General features: G+C 51.3%; 1 protein-coding gene across 1 annotated transcript in view; it reads left to right on the forward strand.

Annotated features, from left to right (window-relative positions):
* SYNJ2 (synaptojanin 2) overlaps window positions 1-22,097 on the forward strand; it is a 103,053-nt gene that overhangs the window by 190 nt on the left and 80,766 nt on the right. The window lies entirely within an intron of this gene.

The following is a 22,097-nucleotide window of genomic DNA, read 5'->3' on the forward strand; positions in this document are numbered from 1 at the left end:
AGAAGCCGCCCCGCCCCGCCCCTGCGCCTGGCGCTCGCTTTCTTTTGCACCTGTTGATGGAATCAGTGATTGCCCGCTGGTGTGTGTTGGCCCGCTTCACTCCCCGAGGGGACGGGGGTGGGGAGTCGGGGTGGGGACACAGTTACCGGCACACAGACCCCGGAGAAAATCTCTGATGGCACCTCTGCCTCACTTCACTACTTGGCCAGGAAGCATCAGTTCTGCAAAGTTACAGAAGGAACTTGGAAGCAAATGTGCTACTTGGTGACTCGGCCTCCGGGCTGGATGTATTTGAAGCTAGGTGCCCGGCCAGTGTGTTTCATGTCTGTGCTTCAGGAAGTCTTGAGACTGGCGCTGTGCCAGGGACTTTAGTGATGATCTCACGTAACTTTCACAGTTCCACCAAAGAGCTGCTAGTATCCCCAAATTGTGGGTGGGTAAACTGAGGCCCGAAGAGGCTATGAAACTTGCGTGCCCGGTGTGACACACCTCTACCTGAGTCCTATGGGGCTGTGTTTATAAATGTAATACAGTGCATGCTTTCCGGGTATCACCAGCCGCCCTGTACCTTGTTGTGCAGCCAAAGTAAGCAAAACCAGGTGGGATTGTTAGAACTTAATGAACAATGGACTGTGGGCTTCCTGTTGGTGACCAGCTGTACCATCCTGCCTTGTTGGGAAGCTCAGAGGAAGGTCACGGTACACTCACTGCTACAACACTTTATTAATGTCTCTAGTCTGTTTCCCCCTGCCTTGTCTGCATGCATTCCTCAGTTAGGATATAGGGCTTGGAAGAACCTCTTCTCTTTCAGTTTCCCTAATCATATCATTAGCATATAGTCATCGGGCTTGTTTTCAGTCACGTGGTTACTGAGACAATGTCTCCAGTATTGTGGGTGTCATAGTGTGCATCGAATCGTCAATGAAATGATTCTCAGATTATTCCGGTTTCTGCTCTGTCCCGAAAAATCCAAGTTTGGTCATTTGCTAAGGTCTTGAAGGAAAAACCGCAGAAATTTCCATCCCATTCTGGATGTCAACTTCGTACCACATTTATCAGAGCCGAGAGATTAATTTCAAGGTGCAAAAATACTACTTCATCAAAAAGATTAAAACATCCTGTTGGATTACAGCGTTAAGCAGGGTTCATGCCCATTTAAGAGTTCCTTTGAAGCCACATGGAGAAAAAGGCTTTATTATTTTTTTTTCCAAAAGTGAAGACTTTAAAAATGATTAATGAAAGTAATATAATGCATATTTTCCACTTGGAAATGAAGTTTGGGCTGTGATGCATGTATATTACTTTGGGGATTACAGTCCTCTGGATTCTAGAACAGAGGATGTATGAAAGGAGCTGGCCTTTCCTGAACTCATGTGTGGTCCACATTTGTGACTTAATCTAGCATTCATTTTTCAGTAGAACTTGGGTTGAGTACTTAATTTTTAAAGTCTGTTTTTCTTAAGTAAAACTATTTTTATTTTTTAAATTTTTTAAATGTTTGTTTATTTTTAAGAGAGAGAGAGAGAGAGAGACAGAGTCCGAACGGGGAAGGGCCGGAAAGAGAGGGAGACACAGAATTTGAAGCAGGCTCCAGGCTCTGAGCTTTCGGCACGATACGGGGCTTAAACTCACAGACCATGAGATCATGACCTGAGCTCAAGTTGGACACTAAGTGAAACTATTTTTAAAAAGCAGCTGTAGCGCTTGGTGGTATTGCTGGTCCAGAAGAGGATTCTAACAGACTTCTGTTACTAGAAAGTTGTTTCAAACTTTTCAAGTATCCTAAACGTGCCACAATTTGATAGAATGGCTCTGAGCTTGAAATTTCCCATCTGGGCTTCAGAGGGCTAGTTTTTTTTCTTTCCTTTCCTTGACGAGGAAAAGAGTACTTTCATTTTTTCCCCGGAAGCTCTCAATCTCTGCTTCTGCGTGGGACCGTGCATCTGTGGAAGCCAGCATCGCTGGCGTTGGAATCCTGACGGGTTCAAGGTTGAGGGCAGCTTCCTTTGAATACAGCTGTGATTTCCTGTGATGGGTCACCCCCCGGGAGGAATCGGAGGCCTAAGTGAATGGTTTATTAGCATGTGGGTGGTGGTTTCTCCCCAGCTAGTGAGAGTTCCTAAATTCTGCCCAGCCCTGTGGCAGATGCAAGCTACTTGCACTGGGAGCAGCGGGGGAGCGAGTGGGCCCCATAGCCCTTCAAGGCACGTTTTACCCCATGACGATCCACACTTGAACAGGCGTTTCACCACTGGCTAGGGGCTCACACTGCTTAGCCTGTCCATGCAGTGCTCAGGGGCTTGAACTGGGCTGTGAGTTTAGGAAAAGCCGATGATCCTTGGTTGGTCCGTTGCTGGGCACAGCCCTTCTGTTCCACTGGGACTTGCAGACGGTCCCCACGCCCCGCCACCTAGCCTGCTAGCAGGAAGCGTGCTGAGGAAAGGACTTCTAAACTCCTGCTTCTAAAAGAATTAGGTTGAGAACCTATCTTACATGTAGATCGGTGGGAACAGGAATTCGGAAGCAGAAAAGCCAAACCTATTGGCACCAATTTTGAAAGTCGTTATTAGGTTTTCTTGGTGAGCTGCCTGAGTAGTAGGAGGCTTCTCAAGGACGCGTGAAAAGCCGCAGCATGTAACAATTCCCTGTGGTCCCCAATCCAGATGTAGCACGCAGATGTTCTCTTATTTGCACATTGGGACAAAAAGTAGTCGCTGTCTTTCCCTTGGTCTCTGTTAGGTATAGTGTGGCCCACACGAAGGGAAGTGTGGCTATTGTTTATAGATTACTTTTTCAGAATGAGCACCGATACTCCAAAGGTCAGTTTTTTCCACCCAGCCCCTAGGAAGGGTGGCCTGCGGGTGTCGGTGTGTTTACACATGTGTTTGTGAGCCAGCGGGACTGGGTCTCCCTCCTCCAGCCTCGTCTGCTGTTGAACAGGCAACAGCGGCATAGGGGTGGGGAGGAGGCCTGGGGGACTTAATTAAGTTAATTAGTGAGTGTCCCTAAATTACTTTGAGCTTCTGGGGGAAAAGTTTCTGTGTAAACACCAGGCCTGGGTTTTCCCAGCTGCTGTGTTTATACTGAGGCCACAATATCCTGCTTTGTTTGAATTGGTGAAATGGCCATGGAGCCCAGCAATGCTTGTTCTGAACTGCCTTGCTCACTTTCCCTGGCTTGGTGGCTTGGGATTGCAGGTCAGTGCCTTAACCTCTGACCTGCTCAAGAGCACCTGAGACAATCAGTGAGTGACCAAGTTATCAGCACCCTGGGGTGAAGACTGAAGGGCAGGTAGGGCCAGGTGGGGGGGCCCCAGGCTCCTGACTCGGGCAGCCCCCCGGGGCCACACGGCCTGTTGGCCTCCAAGGCTCGCGTATGGGCCTTGTTCCCATAGGTCTGCTGAGCGTAATATTTACAACCACACAAACTGGGGTAGTGTGTACTTCTACCTGTCATTTTCATAACTCGCCCGTAGGAATGTGATTTCAGATCTTGCCAGCCTCCTTTTTAGGGCCATGTGGCTCAAAAACTCTTCTCTTGACCTTTTTCTTAAAAACTATATTTTTTAAATGTTTGTTTATTTTTTGAGACACACACACACACACACACAGACACACACACACACAAAGCGTGAGCAGGGGAGGAGCAGAGAGAGGGAGACACAGAACCTGAAGCAGACTCCAGGCTCCAAGCTGTCAGCACGGAGCCCGACATGGGGCTCAGACTCTTGAACCACGAGATCATGACCTGAACCGAAGTCAGATGCTTAACACACTGAGCCACCCAGGCGCCCCTCCCTTAACCTTTAATTGTTACCGTTTGACATGCACAAAAGTAGAAGGAAAAATGAATCCCCGGTACCCGTCACTCAGCATTGACATCTATCAGGAAATTTCGGTTCTATGTCACATGTTCCCTGTATTTTTTACAAAAAATGAATACTAACATTTAGTTGACTGGATGCCAAACAAGATTTTAATTTATTTGGCTTGGCTTTTTTTTTTCCTGACTTGTATCTGTGTGTATGTGTATAAGTTCAAAGTTCGCTGGACGGATTGAGATGTGGGCAAGAACAGAGGTGGTGTGAATTGATTCTGAGATTCTGGCCAAGGCACATTTTTAAAAAACGAAGTGATCACATCGGAAGAGTAAACCATTAGCTGGAAGAGCGGGGCGTCCCCACCCTGGGATGGCATTGATGGGCTCACAAGGAGACCTTCGGGGGCTTGCCCTGTGCCTCTCATCGAAACGAGGAGTCGGGCCATTTGCGCTGCCCTCTCTGGACCTCACTCCAGACACACAGGACCCTGGAGGCTCCTACCCAGGTGGTGCCCAGTCTGCTTCCAACATGCCCGTGTCTTTTCCCCGGGTCTGTGACAGACCGCACAGTGCACGTGTCCACCCCAGACCCCAATGAAGGGAGTGTGGCAGGGGTGCACGGTATGGGTAGAAACAGACACATGCCAGCCTGGCTGGGGTATCCTCAGGTGTGTACATGAGGCCGCTGGCAGTGTGGTACAAAGCCCCGGGGGCAGGAGTGGGGAGGGGGACGGTGTCAGTGGAAAGAGAAGGGGTCTCAGGCTCGTTCTGGAGCCACGTTCCGGACCTGATCTTCCCGTTAGCAGCAGGGGTGAACTTCTCAAGCTAAGAGGGTAGAACGCATTTTGTTAAACAGAACTCTGGCAACCGGTGTTCAGGGCACCGATGGGAGTCTGGGTCTCACTTCTGGGGTGTTCCAGGGGTACCCAGGTCCCACTTGGTGATCTCGGGCCACTCAGCCTCTGTTGTGGGACTGGGTCATCGTTTCCCTGAGATGAGGAACATGTTCTGTTGCTGTTGGGTTGTTGTTTTCCTGCCTGAAGTGTCCTTAACACCTTGGGGAACTGCTCCAGGCTCAGACTCGGGAATTAGATGGGGGGTCCCTAAACATTTCCGGGCAAGGCTAGGTGGTGTGGTGGCCCCCCCGCTTCAAGGAGAAAATCCCATCCAGCTGATGAGGGTGTCTGCACCTGACCAAGCGGAAGGTTTGCAAGCAAAGCCCCCAGAGCTGCACGAGCATTTCCAGGCTGTGTTTGCAGCGGACGGGGCTTCTATCATCCACACACTGGGGGATCTTGTGCACACGCTGGTAGACATCATCTGGGCACTGGGAGATGTTGTGGACACGCTAGTAGGTGTCGTCCACACGCTGGTGGATCTTGTGCACACGTGGGTAGACATCATCTGGGCACTGGGAGATGTTGTGCACACACTGGTAGGAGTCGTCCACACACTGGTAGGCGTCATCTGCGCTCTGGTAGACATTGTCCACGCACAGGTAGGTGTTGTCCACACACTGTTAGAAGAGGGGCTGTCAGTGGGCAGGCCAGGGTCTACCTTCAAGGTCAGTGCTAAAGAACCCAGCTGTGGGCACTTTCTATTTTCAAGGAATGCTGGAAGGAGCCTTTGGGTACTGTTATGTAAATGTAAGCCATTCTTGAGAACAATTTAATGAAAACCTTAATAAATATGCATGCCCTTGATCTAGTATCAAGGATACTGGTATCAATGGTTAGAAATTTATTTCAGGAGGGGCACCTGGGTGGCTCAGTCGGTTAAGCGTCTGACTTCGGCTCAGGTCATGATCTCACGGTTCATGGGTTTGAGCCCCGCCTTGGGCTCTGTGCTGACAGCTAGCTCAGAGCCTGGAGCCTGCTTTGGAGTCTGCGTCTCTCTCTCTCTCACTGATCCTTCCCTGCTCATGCTGTCTTTCTCTTTCTCAAAAATAAATAAAACATTAAAAAAATTTAAAAAAGAAATTTGTTTCAGGATATAGTCATACATCAGGAGTCCATTTTGTTTTAAGGATGTTCATTGCAAGCTGCTTTGAATGTTCAGCTGACTCCATAAACTTTGGTCCAACTTGATAATAATAGCTAACATTTAGGAAAAAAATAGCTAACATTTGGGGCTCCTGGGTGGCTCAGTTCGTTGAGCGTCTGACTTCAGCTCAGGTTATGATCTTGTGGTTCGTGAGTTCAAGCCCCACGTTGGGCTCTGTGCTGAAGCTCGGAGCCTGGAGCCTGCTTTGGATTCTGTGTCTCCCTCTATCTGCCCCTCTGTACCTGTCCCCCCCCCGCCTCAAAAAATAAATAAATAAAAAATAAATAGCTAACATTTATGGAGCACTTACCATGTACCAGGCTCTGTTCTAAGTGGTTGACATGTAATTGATTTATTTAATCCTCACAACGAGGCAGGTATGAATTATGATTCCATGTAACACTTGGAGAAAGTGAGGCACAGACAAGCATGAGAACTTGCATAAGGTTCTACCTCTCCTTAGCGGTGGGGCCATGATTTGAAGAACACCCATAGGCTCTAGAGAACAGCACGTTTAGGAAAATCTCCTCCCTAGAAAAAAAAGAAAAGTCAGTGTATGTATGAAAAAGACTAGCTGTGTCCTGTTGTCTCTGTGCTTATTTTGGGTTTTCAAAACACATGTGCAGTCGGTGACGATCAGGGGTGCTGGTGGGCGTAAGCGCCAGTACGACATCCCCGATGTGACTGGAGTTTCGTCTGATGCTTGTGTAAAGAGGAGCGTCTGGGCCTGGAGAAGCAGCCACCCCTTGCTGAGCAGTGCAGTAATATCACAAAGGGGACATCTTCAAGAGAAGCATGTGGGCTACTGTCCCGCGTTCCAGCAGGGCTGAGGCTCGCATAATATAGTACAATAAGCTATTATACTTCCTTATGGACGTCCCCGGCACCTGGAACAGAGCCTGATTAGGACCCAAAGCTCTGAAGAAAGCCCTAGGCTTCTTAGCATAGAGGCAGCAGTGAACCCCTGGCCTCCCCAAGGACATGCTTCTGAATGTGAGGACCACCAGACAGATACCATGTTGGACTGGTGTCTTCCTGACGATCTCCTCCTTCTGGAGTGGGGAGAAGTGGCTCAGCGAGCGAATGTATCTTCCTGCCCTACCTTTGCTTGTCCTGGAGGACCGACCGGGAGGACAGAGCTGTGTTTTGCACCCCAGGTGAGCACTGCACATCTGTCGTGGGCATGGCGCTTGGCAAAGGGCCTGTCCAGGAGGTGAGCCCTGGACGTCTGTCGTGGCCATGGCGCTTGGCAAAGGGCCTGTCCAGGAGGTGAGCCCTGGACGTCTGTCGTGGGCATGGCGCTTGGCAAAGGGCCTGTCCAGGAGGTGAGCCCTGGACATCTGTCGTGGGCGTGGTGCTTGGCAAAGGGCCTGTCCAGGAAAGCCAGACGCATCTGGCCAGGTCCTGGGGGAAGGCAGTCCGCACCCATGGCACATGAAGCTTGAGGGCTGCCATTTGCTTGTAAAGCTTCCGGCTTCAGACCGTGACTCCAGGCGGGAGGATTCACTTGGAGCTTATTAGCGAAGGAGGGCAGGCGGGCAGCTCCTTCTGGTGAAACAGTTCTTGGACGCAATTCCAAAGTATGAAGGTCAAAGTCTGAACTTAATTTTGTGGCCGTGTTTGGAGGATAAGAGACTCGCCTGGAGAGCCTCATGTGATATCGTGGGAGCCAGCACTCGATTCTGTTCCTGTGTCTCTGTGCACTTCTGCCCCCCACCCCTTCTCTGGGGCCAAGCCTGATGGAGCTGACCCTCCCTGACTTCCTAGAGCCCCTGTCCAGCCTGACCACAAGCTGCTGTGCTGCTTTGTCCACTTTCCGAGAACAGGCCTCATCTTTTTTTTTTTTTTTAATGTTTTGTTAATGTTTATTTTTGAGAGTGAGAGACAGAGACAGAGCACAAGGAGGGGAGGGCAGAGAGCGAGGGAGACACAGAATCCGAAGCAGACTCCAGGCTCTGAGCTGTCAGCACAGAGCCCGACGGGGGGCTTGATGTCACAGACTGTGAGATCGTGACCTGAGCCGAAGTCGGACGCTTAACCGACTGAGCCACGCAGGCGCCCCGGCAGGCCTCATCTTCTGCCACTTCTGCCCCCTGACAAGGTCTGAGGAGATGCTGAGAGCAAAGCGGATGCTAAGAAATGAAGAAGGACGTTCCTTTGTCCTTTAAAGCAGTGTGAGGTCTCACAAAACAGAACGTGGGCCGCCAAAAGCATTCTTAGTTTTGGACTTGATGTGGGACTGGGTGAGGGGTGGGAGAGCTCAGGGAGTTAACATCTGATGCTCAGACCCGGCATGGGACTGGGATGGTCTGGACACCCATCAGGATCTGGGAAAACAACCAGATTTAAGGTGAGCGGGCACGATGCGCAGTTTCTTCTCTCTGCTGGCCGGCCGCCTTTTTGTATTCAACTTGCATTGACTTATTACTGATTGGTGGTAGTATAAACGGCAGAAAAAATTTAAAAAGCAATAACAATCGAGCTTAAATTAGGGCCACAAAGTAAGGTATTTATTAAAATATCATAAAGCGTGCTAAAGTAATAGCTCCTTTAGTTTGTCCTGATTAATGTCCATTAACATTCTGAAAATCCTACCTTTCAACATAAACATAGCTTTGTTTCTTAACAGTCTGCTCTGGAGGAGGAATTTGTGTGTCTGGGAATGTGTGGTCTAGTTTCAGCAGCTTTACTGACTGTTGCATGAACTTAAGCTTCACCATGAATCTTATCCATGGCTGATAAATTCTGTATGTTGGAAAAACTCTTTAAGAAGAGGAGGCCATTTTCTGCGGCTCCTGCTTCCCAATTAAGAAGAACTGAGGTCAGGCGGAGCCAAGCTGGATCCCACTGGCAGAAAGCGTCATAGAATGCAGTCCCATGTGGGCGCCTGGATGGCTCAGTCGGTTAAGTGTCCGACTTTGGCTCAGGTCATGATCTCACGGTTTGTGGGTTCGAGCCCCGCGTTGGGCTCTGTGCTGACAGCCAGCTCAGAGCCTGGAGCCTGTTTTGGATTTTGTGTCTCCCTCTCTCTCTGACCCTCCCCTGCTCACGCTGTCTCTCTCAGAAATAAAAAACATTAAAAAAAAAAAAAGAATGCAGTCCCATGTGGTGGCAGCGCACGTGCTCGGGTTCAACAGAACTGTGACACACACATCACATCACGGCCTGCTTCCATCAGGGACTTGTTTTTATTTAAATGGTGTGGGTAAAGAAAGGAATATTGGAAAACTTGGGCTAGAAATAACTTGCCACCCGCCGGAGACTGAGCCAGGCCCTGGTGACAAGGTCCTTCATAGTGGTATATGCTTATCTTTTATGCAGTCCACCAGGAAGGGAGAGGCGGGAGGGGAGGGGCCTGTGGCACAGGAAGGAAGAGTCATGGACCAGTGGGGAGGGGCCTGTGGCTCAGGAGGGGAGGGGCCTGTGGCACAGGAAGGAGGAGTCATGGACCAGTGGAGAGGGGCCTGTGGCTCAGGAGGGGAGGGGCCTGTGGCACAGGAAGGAGGAGTCATGGACCAGTGGGGAGGGGCCTGTGGCTCAGGGAGGAGGGGCCTGTGGCTCAGGAGGGGAGGGGCCTGTGGCACAGGAAGGAGGAGTCATGGACCTGTCGGGAGGGGCCTGTGGCTCAGGAGGGGAGGGGCCTGTGACTCTGGAAGGGAGGAACCATGAGCCAGAGGGGGAGAGCTGGTACTGCCCTCCTTTCCTTTACCACCTCCGTTGCTTTCCAAGCTGATCTGTCTAGAGGGAGCACTTTTCTCTAATTCACAGAAAGGCACCGTGTGGGCTGCAGGCTGTCTTGGAAAAAGTAGACCAGCAAAGGCGTTTTTCGAGCTTGTATGGCAGTGATAACATTTGAATCCACCTGTGAAACTGGACATTTACAACTTACCCCTGAAACATAGGGGCACCTCACTGAGGCGTGAGGCGCCTGGATGGCCCAGTCTGTTGGGTGGCCAGCTTCGGCTCAGGTCAGGATCTCATGGTCTGTGGGTTTGAGACCAGCATCGGGCTCTGTGCTGATAGCTCAGAGCCTGGAGCCTGCTTCCGATTCTGTGTGCATCTCTATCTCTGCCCCTCCCCTACTTGCTCTCTGTCTCTGTCTCTCTCAAAAATAATAAACATTAAAAAAAAAATTTGGGGAGCCTGGGTGGCTCAGTTGGTTAAGCGTCCGACTTCGTCTCAGGTCATGATTTCACGGTTCGTGGGTTCGAGCCCTGCATCGGACTCGGTGCTGACAGCTAGCGCAGAGCCTGGAGCCTGTTTCAGATTCTGTGTCTCCCTCTCTCTCTGACCCTCCCCTGCTCACACTGTCTCTCTCTCTCAGAAATAAATAAAACATTTTTTTAAAAAGCTAAAAAAAAAAAGTTAAAAAAGAAAAAAGACCACATAGGCGAAGTGAGGAATTGTAATGACATGCCATTGCCTGTGGAACAGTGGCTCCAGACTTGGGGGGGGGGGGTTCAGCCAAGTGTCTGACGTCAGCACTCGCCGCCTCAGGCTTCCCATTCCTTTTTCTGTCAGGAAATTTATGTAGCTGAGAGCTTATTAGAATTTTGCCTTCAAAGAGAAAGTAGATCCAAATCGAAGACTGGGCGTGTCATCCTGTAAGAAAAGTCTACAGGTTGAACTTTGTGACTTCAGTTTCCTTACCGGCTCTCCCCTGGGCCTTCTAGAAGAGGCCTCACCTCAGCCCTGTGGCCTGTGTGTGCTCCTCGCCTGCACACTGTCAAGTCTTATGGTGCAGATGATAAGATTGTGCACACAGAAGCGCTAGGAGACAGATCCTGAAGAATGTGTCAGTGAAATGATACCAGGTCTGGGATTTGTTTGGCAATACTGTGGGAGGCAGATGGAAGGACACATATGCACACACACACACACACACACACACACACACACTGGAGGGGAGGAAACAAGTGAAATGAGCCTGGAAAAATGCTGATAACTCTTGGAGCCGGGTGATAGGTATGTGGCGGATTGTGAGACTTAGCGAATAAGCTGGCTGCTTTTCAAGCTCAGCAGATAAAAATTAATGGTTCCCAGACACCGTTATTAGTCAATTAGAAATTAGAGTATCAAATAGGAAAAGAAAAAAAAAAAGATTCCACCCCCAGCGACAAGTTTCCGAGAATAAACATAATAAAAGGCCTAAAAGGAGGCCTAAAGAAGGAGGAAGCTATCAAACTTTACTAAAGCATCAAATAATTGGCAAGGTAGACTGTATTCTTTGGTAGGAACATCGACAAGGTAACAAAGTTCGGGCTGGCTAGAGTATATCTGGGACTCCCCCCCACCCCCCCCCACACTTAAACTAAATGGCAGCGTCACGTGGGTGGGGCAGAGACTGTTTCCTCCACTCCGCCCAGCCCTGGCATGTCTGGACCACTCTACCTGCACATATAGCTGGATGCCACCGGCGCCCCGCTGCGTAGGTACAGCGCTGGTCCAGTCACTCGGATGGGCCTCCTAACTAGTGTCCCGGCCGCCACTCCCAGGGCTTCCCCAGCCCCCACGCAGGGACCTGCGCAAGCCCACACTGCCCACGTCCTCTGCCCTGGCTCCTTCAGTCTCCTTTCTCGCCGTTTCCTGATCTTTCGCCGCTTGAGCAGCCCTGACCGGCTCCTGCCTCAGCATCTTGGTACTTGCTGTGCCTTCTGCCTGCGATGCTCTCCGCCCAGACCTCTGCTCGGCTGCAGCCTCCTCATTCAGGGCTAACTCCATGATTTGGGCAAGACTTTCCTGGTCACCCGGCTGAACTACTCCGTGCACTCCACACTCCCCATGGCCCCCATTGTCTCTGTTCTGTCACTTGCTTTCTTGTCTTCATACCACTAATTACCAAAAGCAACTTCCTTATTTGCTTTTGGGTACATTGTGTAACGTTGTTTACCATGAGAGTGCAGGCGCTGTGGGCGCGGGAAGGTGGAGGTTGCATCGTGTCCCCTAAAAAGATATGTTCAAGTCCTAACCCACAGTAACTGAATGTGACCTTACATGGAAATCAGGTCTTTGCAGCGATAATTAAGACGTAAATTAAGGGTAGGGTGGACCCTTAATCCAGTACGATTGGTGTCCTTATAAAAAAAAGAAGATACAGAAACAGACGCACAGAGGGAAGATGGTCAGGTGACAGGCAGGGATTGGAGTGATGTCTCGGCCACCAGCCAAGGACCACCCAGAGTCCCCAGAAGCTAGAAGAGCCAAGGAACGGAACCTCCTCTCTAGCCTTCAGAGGGAGCAGGGCCCTGCCGATACCTGGTCTCAGACCGGCCCCTAGAACTGTGAGAGCATAAATTGCAGTTATTTTAAGTGCCCCAGTTTGTGCTGCTTCGTTCCTGCAGCCCCAGGAAACCCTTACAAAGGGCATTGTCTGTCTTGACCGGTACTGTCTTCTCGGCCCTGTCTGGTGTGCGGAGCAGTCCTAGAAACGCTGAATGATGAAGGAGTGGCAAAAATAGCCCAGAGGTTTTGAAAAAGATCAGCGAGGATGCACTTGACCTACCATATAGTAAAGCACACTACAAAACCAGAAGAATGGCATAATAGACAACAATCAGTAGAATCGAAGAGAGGGCTGAGAAGAGTCTTATGTCGATAGATTAGTTTATTATAACGGTGATGATGTAATTAACCAGGGAAAAGGTGGAGATTTAACAAATGGTACTGGTATCATCCACCAGTGCTATGCCCCATGGGGCTCTTCCTTTATTCAGCCAGATATTCAGATCAGGTTCCCCTCGGACTTTCTAATCTGAAAGGAGGAGGGCGGAAACCTCGGCTTGCCCGCAGGACAGTGCTGGCTGTCCCTCCTCTGGACAGTGAGTGGCCTCTCCAGGAGCTCCCACAGGTGACTTCTTGACAGCCAGCCATCTGCTAACTAGCTTCTCCCCCCAGCATTAAGCCCTGCACCCTGTAGGAGCCAGTATTCTTTATAAAACCCCAACAGGCTTCCCCTAAGCCCCGAGCCTACGTCCTCATCAGCAGGGATAATTCACATATGGCTCTTCCCTCTCCGGAAGCAACTGGCAAATTAAGGTCATTTTTACCAAAAGCAATGTTATCTAGTAACATCATTGATGATTTACCTGTATGGAGTTCCTAGGTTTTGTTAGGCCCATGCATATGCTAAGTAAGTTAGAACCCTATATTATATCATACCTTAAAATAAATTACAGAGGCCATTAAGGTTAAATATAAAGAGCCCCAACTTTAAAGTATTAGAAGAACATATAAGAGAAGTGTGCACAGTTTCATAATGTGGAAAGCCTTTCTAAACAAAGCCTAAAACTCAGAAGTCATAAAAGAAAGAAAAAAACCTGGCAGATTTAAGAAATATTTTTTATTGAAGTATATATATATATGCACATATATTTCATATATATATGTATACACATAAATGAACAAATCCTAGATGTACAGCTCCATGAATTTTCACCAAGTGAACACACCCATATCACCAGGGTGAGATCTGGAAACAGAGCGTTGGGGGCACCCAAGGACCCCTGCTCAGACTTCAACCTGTGTCAGACTGATAGATGGACCACATAAATATTTAAAACTCCAGGATATAAAAAGATATCGTAAACATAGTTTAAAAACCAACAGCAGCCTGGAAGGAAACTGTGTATTACTATTTGCAACATATAAAAGGGTCCAAGGCTGCTAATCATTGGATATAGAAGAGCTCCTGTAGATCACAAAGAACAAGAAATTTACCAGAAAGTATATCTAAGTCATCCTCAAGAGGAAAAAGACAAACGGCCAAGCCGTGGAGCCAGCACTGCCCATGCCATCTCGGTGTTGGACGGGGGAGTGCTGGTTCTGTTCTCCATTCTTCCATCTTGCCATCTCCCTCCTGTGACTCAGGCATGGAGGCCCCGGGGACAGACACTGCAATCCACCCGGTGTCACCCCTCCCTCCTGGCCCCGCAGCTGTGCCGTCACACCTGTCTCTCCCCTTAGGCCTTGACCCCTTTCCCAGGACACATTTGTTTCTCTCACGCACTGGCTCCCAGGTCAGCCCCCCACAGGCTTCCAGACAAGCCCAGATTTGACTTGTCCTCCAGGGGACACACCTGCTCAGGTTCAAGCCAAGTTCAGCACGAGGAACACCAGGGCCGGGCTTAGGTGCTTGAGCCATGAAGAGCAGGTGTGGTAGGACCGGGAGTAGCAGAGGGTAGAAAGGGGGCCACTTGCCGGGGGTGGGGGCAGGCGGTAGGAATGGCGCCCCATTCACAAAGGGGAGCTGGGGAGGACAAAGTAGGCCCCCAGAAAGGAGTGTGGGGCAGGCAAAGTGTTCATTCCGTAAGGGCGAACTTCCCAGAGAGAGGCTGCCGAGCAGAAGGATTGCACAGGTAAATGACGGGGAGTCTGGACATGGCACCCACCCCCTGGAGATGTGCGCCCAGGTTAGCGTGGGACAGGCCATGTGGGAAGTGCACTGCCCAGCTAGCCCAGGGATTCCCAAGCACGTGTGACGTGTTCACAGAGCACACGTAACGTCTCCGGGCACACCGGGCTCTCCTGGAGTGCCGTTGGGGAATCGCTCTGTGAAGGGGTTAAGATTGTAAAGTCGGGGTCTGACTCAGCCACAGACTTTTCTGTTTCCAAGGCTGGATGGAGCGAATTCCAGGTACAGAAAGCCTTTGGCCGGTTCGTAAATTGGAGGAGGCAGTTCCCAAATCAACAAAATGCAGTAAGAGGGTCATTTGAGAAGGTGTCTTCTGCCCTTTTGTAAGAGCAGTGTGAGTATCTTCCCCCGATGTTGTGTGGGGCCTCTGTGAATCAGCAGGCATGTTTCATCAATAGACGTGTATGGAGGGAGAGGCCAAACTAGTGAGTATATGCCCCCAAACATGACTTGTATGGGGGCGGCAGTGCGGATGGCAAAGCACAGTTAATGTGTCTGCTCAGACTTGAACTTGCTTCATGTTTCCCGGGCCCGTGTGCACTGTGTTTGGTGGGGCCGACTCCGCGAGGCTGGAGCCCTGTGTCTTTGTGGCGCATCTAATCCTGGTAAGCAGACTGGTGTCCCCGTCATGTCTCTCAATGCTGGTTTTCTCCCTAAACAACAACAGCAACAATTTTTTAAAAATCAGAGAAGCCTGAGAAGTAAGTTATACCCTGTTTTCCGGATTCTGGATTAAAACATAGAATAGGAATTGGCCTTTTGTAGATGGATGAAGCTTCCAGCTTCCTGGAACTGTGACCCGTGCTCAGCAGACCCCTCACCCGCCAGCCTCCCGGACACTGTCTCGCCTGCACGCACTCCCCCAGACCGAGCCTTGCCGGCGGCAGGCAGGCGTCCTTGCCGCTCACATCCACTCTCAGGCCAGGATTCCTCCTCCTCCCCCCGAAAGGCTGCTCCTGTGGCGCACATGCCTCCTTAGGAAGATCTCCCTTCCTGCTGACCACGCTCTCATTCACAGAGGAGCTGGGCTCCTGGCTCCCTGGGTTCTCCCACCAAAACTCCTGTCCCCATCTCAGGGGAGCTCACTGAGCCCCTTAGCATGGCGCGCCTGCTCTCTGGCCTCTCTCTGGCCTCACCTCCTTCCCGCCGAGCCATCCCGACCCTTCACCTCACACCGCTAGACCTTCCCGGCCCCAGGTATCATACCGTCCTGCAACGGGCATCCTTCTCTTCTCACACCTTGGACAGTTCTGCAGCCTCCAGTCCTTAGTGTCTGGGTACCGCAGCCTCCCCGCCACCCTCACCGCCCACACACCCACTCCCCTTCCCCGCCCTTCTCTTGCTCGCGGTGCACCTCGTGGCTGTGACCACTCCTGCACACTCTCCACTGTCTTGCACGCGTTCCTCCCCTGGGTGCATGCAGTGCACCCCCCACCCCGCCAAGCCCGGGGTGGGGCCACGCCCCTTTCACCCTACTCATGCGCCCTTGTTGCTGAGTGTGGCTGGAGGAAGACACCAAGGTGCTGACTTTTTGCAGTTTCACAAAGGGTTTTCGGTGCTGATCAGTTACCTTACTGCATTTTCCTACGCAGGCTGCTCTTCTGCGCCGCAGGATGGCTATTTCACATCTTCTCGAGCCTTCGACACCTTGGCCATCTCAGCTAGTGTTTTGCTTCCTATATCACTGAGAAAATAAGAGGAATTAAATGGAGAACTTTCACAAGCCCCTCCACTTAATGTGCTTGCTGGCTCCTGCCACCTTCCCTCTGTTACAGCACGGACCCCCGCTCCTGTTCTCCACCTTTCTTCCCCGTCCCCTCACCCCTTTCAACACTTTGCTCCCACTGCTTCCCCCTCCCCTTCCTAGCCAGGTGATTTCCACCATTAAACCGACAGACAGTGGTATCCCATGTTAAGAAGCCTTCTCTCAGCCCCCCACCCCCGCCTTGTCTATTCCCGTACATGAAGGGGTCATCCGCACGTGCTGTCTCCACTCACCCCGCATCCTCCTGGAATGGTCCTCAGCCAGGCTTTGGTACCTGCCACTCCGCCGAAGCCCTTGATCAAGATCCCCATGACTTCCACCTTACCGGTCCCGCAAGGGTCTGCCCTCCATCCAGCAGCACCACCCAGGTGACCACGCCTCTCGTGAAGCAATCCTCCTTCACCTGGTCTGTACCTGCCTCGCTGTAGTTCTCCCTGGCGCTCAGAACAGCACCTGGCACAGAGTGGACACGTGGAGTCCTTGTTGAGTGATGGAATTGAAGCAGGAAAGGGTGTGACTTTCCCCTTCCTCCTGGCTCTTGCCGGCATGCCCTATAGCATAAGAGGATATATATGGATCACGCTACATGGCTTCTAAGGGGACATACATGCAAATAGGGCTTCTCTGCAAGGGAGGAGGCTGAGGTGGGGCCGTAGCTGGGCTGGGAGGGACTTTCAGATGGATGGATAACTGAAGAAGGAAGAAGAGAGAGGGATGACCTGAGAAACTGGTTTGGCTAGTTAGAGAAGAAACTAGAAAGGTAACTGTAAATAGAACCTCCAGTGCCAGGCCCAGACCCGTGGACCTAATTTGTTAGTCATAGGAAGCAAAGTGAAGGGCTTGTTATATGAGGGAGTGGTGACATATGAGGACTTGCTCCAGGAGGAGAGCCTCGGCGGGGAGGGGAGAGGGGGAGATGGAAGCCTAGGAATGAGATCTGTGGTCAGGCGGTGAACACTGCCCCCCAAGGATCCGGTCTACAGGATCAGCCCCTATGTACATAGCAAACACGCACATGCTTCTAGAGAAACAGGTATTATTATGCTGGCCTTCTCCTCTGGCCTGGTCACAGCCACAGCTGACCTCAGTGTAGGGAGGGGAGTGTGGAGGGGCCCAACCTTGTTCCACAGATGTTTTCCCAGCTGTGCTTGCAGCTGATAAATTTCCCTTTTATTTTCTCTGGTTGGTTTATGCACGCTAACAGCCTTGGTGGGAGGCAGTGAATTTACTTAAGTCATGTGTTTTCCAGTGCCTCCCCTCCACCCCCTCCCCACCCTGGCTCTTTAGTGTGGCCTGGACTTTTTTGGTGAGAAAGAGAAGCAGTGACGAGTACAGGAAAGTTTCTTCTTAGGGCTGACGTGTGTCTCCTGGGTTGGCTTTCATCTTGGCTCTCCGGCTTCTGTTACAGACTGATGTTTTGATTGCGCTTTGCTTAGCAACCCTTCTGCACCTCCATCCACCCGCCTGAGCAAAACCATTGTCTTTCTGAAGAGCTGCTTTAGCTCTAAACTGATAAGTCTGGAAGGAACGGTCACAAGCCAGTTTGAACTGAGCCCATGAAGGAGACACTGACCTTGATCTGGATGATGCTAGCCTCCTGAGGCCCTGAAATACAAGAAGGTGGTTTAAAATCATGCACAAGAATGCAGCCGCAAATGGTACCTCAGTCTTGGGCTGTCTGCATTGTTAAACTGACCTACTTATTTTTGTGACATGTGGGCCAGGCTTCACTGGAATTTCCTTATGGTGTGTTCTTGGGGAATATGTTATGAAAGAAAGAAACACGTGCGGCCGCTTTGCTTATTGATCTGGACTGGCTCCCTGCGGACCAGGAATATGGCCTGCGTGGCCCGGGTTTTAAGAAGCAGAGGCACACTCTGGCTACATCGGCCACTCCTCCTGGTGACAGCAGCCCCAGCCTCGGGACATAAGGCCAAGTTTGCCCTGCTTTGGGACAAGCTGCCCATTCCCCGGTAGGCCTAAGTCATGGCTATTTCTCTTCTACTCTCTTGGCCCATTGGCCGTGGGGCTGGGGTGTGTGCCCCCGGTCACCTCTCCACCACCTCCAGACACCCTCCTTCCCTCCTCCATAAAAGCACTCAACTTGGAACGTCAATGTGCAGTGCCTACTGGAGGTCTTCCAAGGCTCATGCAAACATCTAGGCTGTCCAGACCCCGCGGGGGGTTAGGACAGGAACTCACAGCTTGCTGGCAGGCCAGTGGGGGACACTCACCTTCTCTGGAGGAGAAGGGGGACACATTCCTCCTAGCGGCCCTGTATGTTCACACGGCCATCTGGAGACCCCAGGCACATTTCACTCATAGATGTGCCTGCCACGGCTGTTTGCAGAGAAGTCTTACTCCCCACAGAATCCAGTGTCGGGTGGCTGAGCTTCCAAGGTCCCCTCAAAGGACAGGCTCGTTCATTCCAAGAGTGTCCACATGGCCTCATTGTAGTTATTATGGGTCACCTGTGGTTCCTCTCAGTCCACACGTGTACACACACATATATATACATGCCTACACATGCACATGCATGCAGGTGCGCATGCACACACGTGTACACACTCCTACCCATATACGTGTATACACACACATACACATGCATGCATGTGTGTAAACACAAACATAAATGCATGCATATGCACACCTGCATGTAGGTGTGCACATGCACATACCTACGTGCATGTAAACACATGCACACACAGACGCACACACATATGCACGCACATAAACACATATACATGTGCACACACGCATGTATACACACATCCACACACATATGCATGCATGAAACACATAGACACGCATCCATGCATACATGTACACACATACATACATATGCACACATGCACACATGCATGCACATAAATACATACGTACACACACATGTACACACATAGACCCACATGCACGTGTGTGAGTGCGTACACACACACACACANTGCACATAAATACATACGTACACACATGTACACACATAGACCCACATGCACGTGTGTGAGTGCGTACACACACACACACACACAGTTCCTCAAAGAGTCGCCTCTGCACACTGTCTCCACTTCTGTCTCCCTGTCCATTTAGGGTCTTGCCCCTCGCTCCACATACACTCTCTTTTCTAGCTCACCAGTGCCCAGCTGGAAGGACAGACACTCTGTCGTCCTGCTGCGGGACAGAGAGCAGCATCTGAACTTGCTGACCACTCCTGTGCCCTTCAGACTCTTTCTTCTCCACCCTCCGGGACACCACGCATGTCCTGTTTTCCTTACATCTTTTTGGACATTTCTCTTCCTTCTACTTGACTTTCGAACACACTGTTTCAGACACTCACGTCCCGGGTGATCCCCTCCAGTCTCCGGATTTTAAAGACCTTCTATGGGCTGGGGCCCCCGTTTGTGTCTTCGGCTGGACTTCTCTGCCGGGCTCCAGGCTGGAGCAGCTGTGCCCTCGAGGTCTGTGCTGGGGCTCCTGGGGGCACCGCAGGCTCGCCCGCCTGCCCCGAGCTCCTGGCGCTCCCCCCAGGCCTGGCCTGTCAGTCCCCCCTTCCCGGCGACGGCCGCCCCAGCCTTCCCGCTGTGCGGGGGAGACACCTGGCATCATCGCTGGATCTGCTCTTGCTCTCCTATCCCACAGCCAGTCTGTCCACAGTCCTTTTGGTTTGACCTTCAGAATACATGCAGGTACCTGATGATGTTAAGGAATGTGGTTAAAGTTTTTTAGATGTGATGATGGCATTGTGGTTGCGTTTATTTTATTTATTTATTTTTTAAATAGTTTATTGTCAAGTTGGTTTCCATATAACACCCGGTGCTCATCCCCACAAGTGCCCTCCTCCATGCCCATCTCCCCCCTCCCCTCCCCCCACCCCCATCAGCCCTCAGTTTGCTCTCGGCATTCAAGGGTCCCTCGTGGTTTGCCTCTCTGGTTGCATATCTTTCAGAGATTCTTACTGAAATATTTATAGGTGAAATGATGGGAAGTTTGGGCTTTGCTCAGAATAACCTAGGGCAATGATTTTTACCTGAAGGACTGATTAAAACAGATTTCTGAGTCTCAGGGCCAGGGTTTCTGACTCAGTGGGGCTGCAGTGGGCCCAATAATTTGTTTTTTTAATGCCAGTTGATGCCTGTTATCTCAGGCCCACATTATGAGACCCACTGATCTAAGGTACAGGGAGGTGGGGGCGGGGGATGGGAGTGCAACAGGAGGGCTGGTAGCGGGAAGGTGGTACAGTCAGGGCACTGTGGGCACGTAGGGTTGTTACAGTGCTCTGCGTTTCTCTGGAAATGTCCACAGTAAAAAAAGCATGTGTTTGCATATAGGTGTGTGTGTGTGTGTGTGTGTGTGTGTGTGTGCGCGCGTGCGCGCGTCCCCAGAATCTGACTGTTTCTCAACACCTCCACTGCTACCACCCTGGTCCAAGCTAGCATCACCTCTTGTCTGGATCATTCTTATGCTTCCTAAGGGACGTCCTTGCTCTTCCCCCTTGCCGCTCTAGGGTCTGTTCTCAACAGAGCAGCCAGAGCAGTCCTCAAAACGCTGCAATGGTCCCTGTCCCTCAGAATGGAACCCCAAGTCTTTTTTTGACCTACAGGGCTCTTTGCAATGGATCCCCTACTCCATTTCCTCTGTCAGACACTGAGCTCCTTGCTGGTCCTTGGATATATCAGGAATTTGCTTCTGCCTCAGGACCTTTACACATGATCTCCTGGGCCTGTAGTACCCACCTTCCACCTTCACTCAGCCATCCCTCTCATTCCCTTCAAGCCTGCGTTTGAAAGTCACCGTTGCGATGAGGCCTCAGACTGTGATATAAAATCTCACACACACAAACACACACACACACACACACACACACACACACACACACTTTTTACCCTGTTCCCTGCTCACGTTTTCTCCTTAGCCCAGATCCCTGCCTGTATTGTGCTTACTGAGCTGGTCTGTTCCCCTTGGCAGGAAGCTAGCACGGTACCTGGCGTCGAGGAGGCCCCGCCGCTGCCCGCCTTTGTGGACGTGTGGCTTGGCAGTGCCGCTGTTCCTGGCTCCCGCCCCTCCCCGGTTGGCCTCCATTGTCATCTCACATCCATTCATGACACACGTTCCTTCCTTGCGACACTGCCAAATGCGTGCCTCGGCCAGCCCTGCTGTAGATGGGTTTTGTCTGTCTGGTTTGCTGCCGTGTGCGTGTCTATGCTGGCGCCGGCCGCGGTAGGCTCTCAGGACGCTTTCGCTGGGTGCGAGGCTGAGGCCCAGGGGCAACGGGGGCCTGAGGAAGGGGGGGGAGAGTCAGCGAGGGGACTTTCCTTAAAGGCTGGAAATCCGTGGCGGTGGGAGGGGAGGCGAATTGCATTCTAACACGGAGAAACTGACAGGAAATGCAACTGAAGTGTGAAAGACGGGAATAGTCTATTTCGGGGGCATTAAGAAAAGAAGGGCAGGAGTTGCAAACGGGCAGGCCAAATACGGTCTGCAGAGGTGTGTGCGGCCCACACGGTGCCTAAAATAAATGTGGATTGGTTGCCAGCATCGAAAAATCAGGAGTGTCCTATTTCTCTCGAAAAACTGGCAGCTCGCTGGCACAGGGCTGGGCCGGAACTGACCATCTGCCCCCCGTTAGAGGGGCTGCGTGTCCTCTGGTCACCTGAGCAGCTTCATTCGCTCATTACCTGCCTCGTGCTTACAGACATTCGAGCTCTGAGCTCCCTTTTCAAGAGCAAAATGGATGATGGATTTCTTCTTCCTTCTAATCTGAGGAAATATAGCTGTTTGGGACACGGAGGGGTGTTGGGCGATTTTGGAACAAGCTGCCCGAGAGGCCAGGCCGCTAGGAGTGGGGGGGGGAGGGGCATTGAAGGCAGAGCAGGGGTCTGCGCTGTGGGAGCCGAACAAGCCTGCTTGTACACGCTGAGGGTCAGAAGGCGCATTGGAGGAGGAAACCAGAAACTAAGCTTACAGGAGAGACGGCGTGCTGGGGGGGTCTGGGCTGGCTCAGGGCGCCTGGGTGGCTCAGTCCGTTAAGCGGCTGGCTTCAGTGCAGGTCATGATCTCGTGGCT

Source organism: Crocuta crocuta, unplaced genomic scaffold (assembly GCF_008692635.1).
Source record: "Crocuta crocuta isolate KB4526 unplaced genomic scaffold, BGI_CrCroc_1.0 scaffold11, whole genome shotgun sequence".
In the NCBI taxonomy this organism is placed as follows: domain Eukaryota; kingdom Metazoa; phylum Chordata; class Mammalia; order Carnivora; family Hyaenidae; genus Crocuta; species Crocuta crocuta.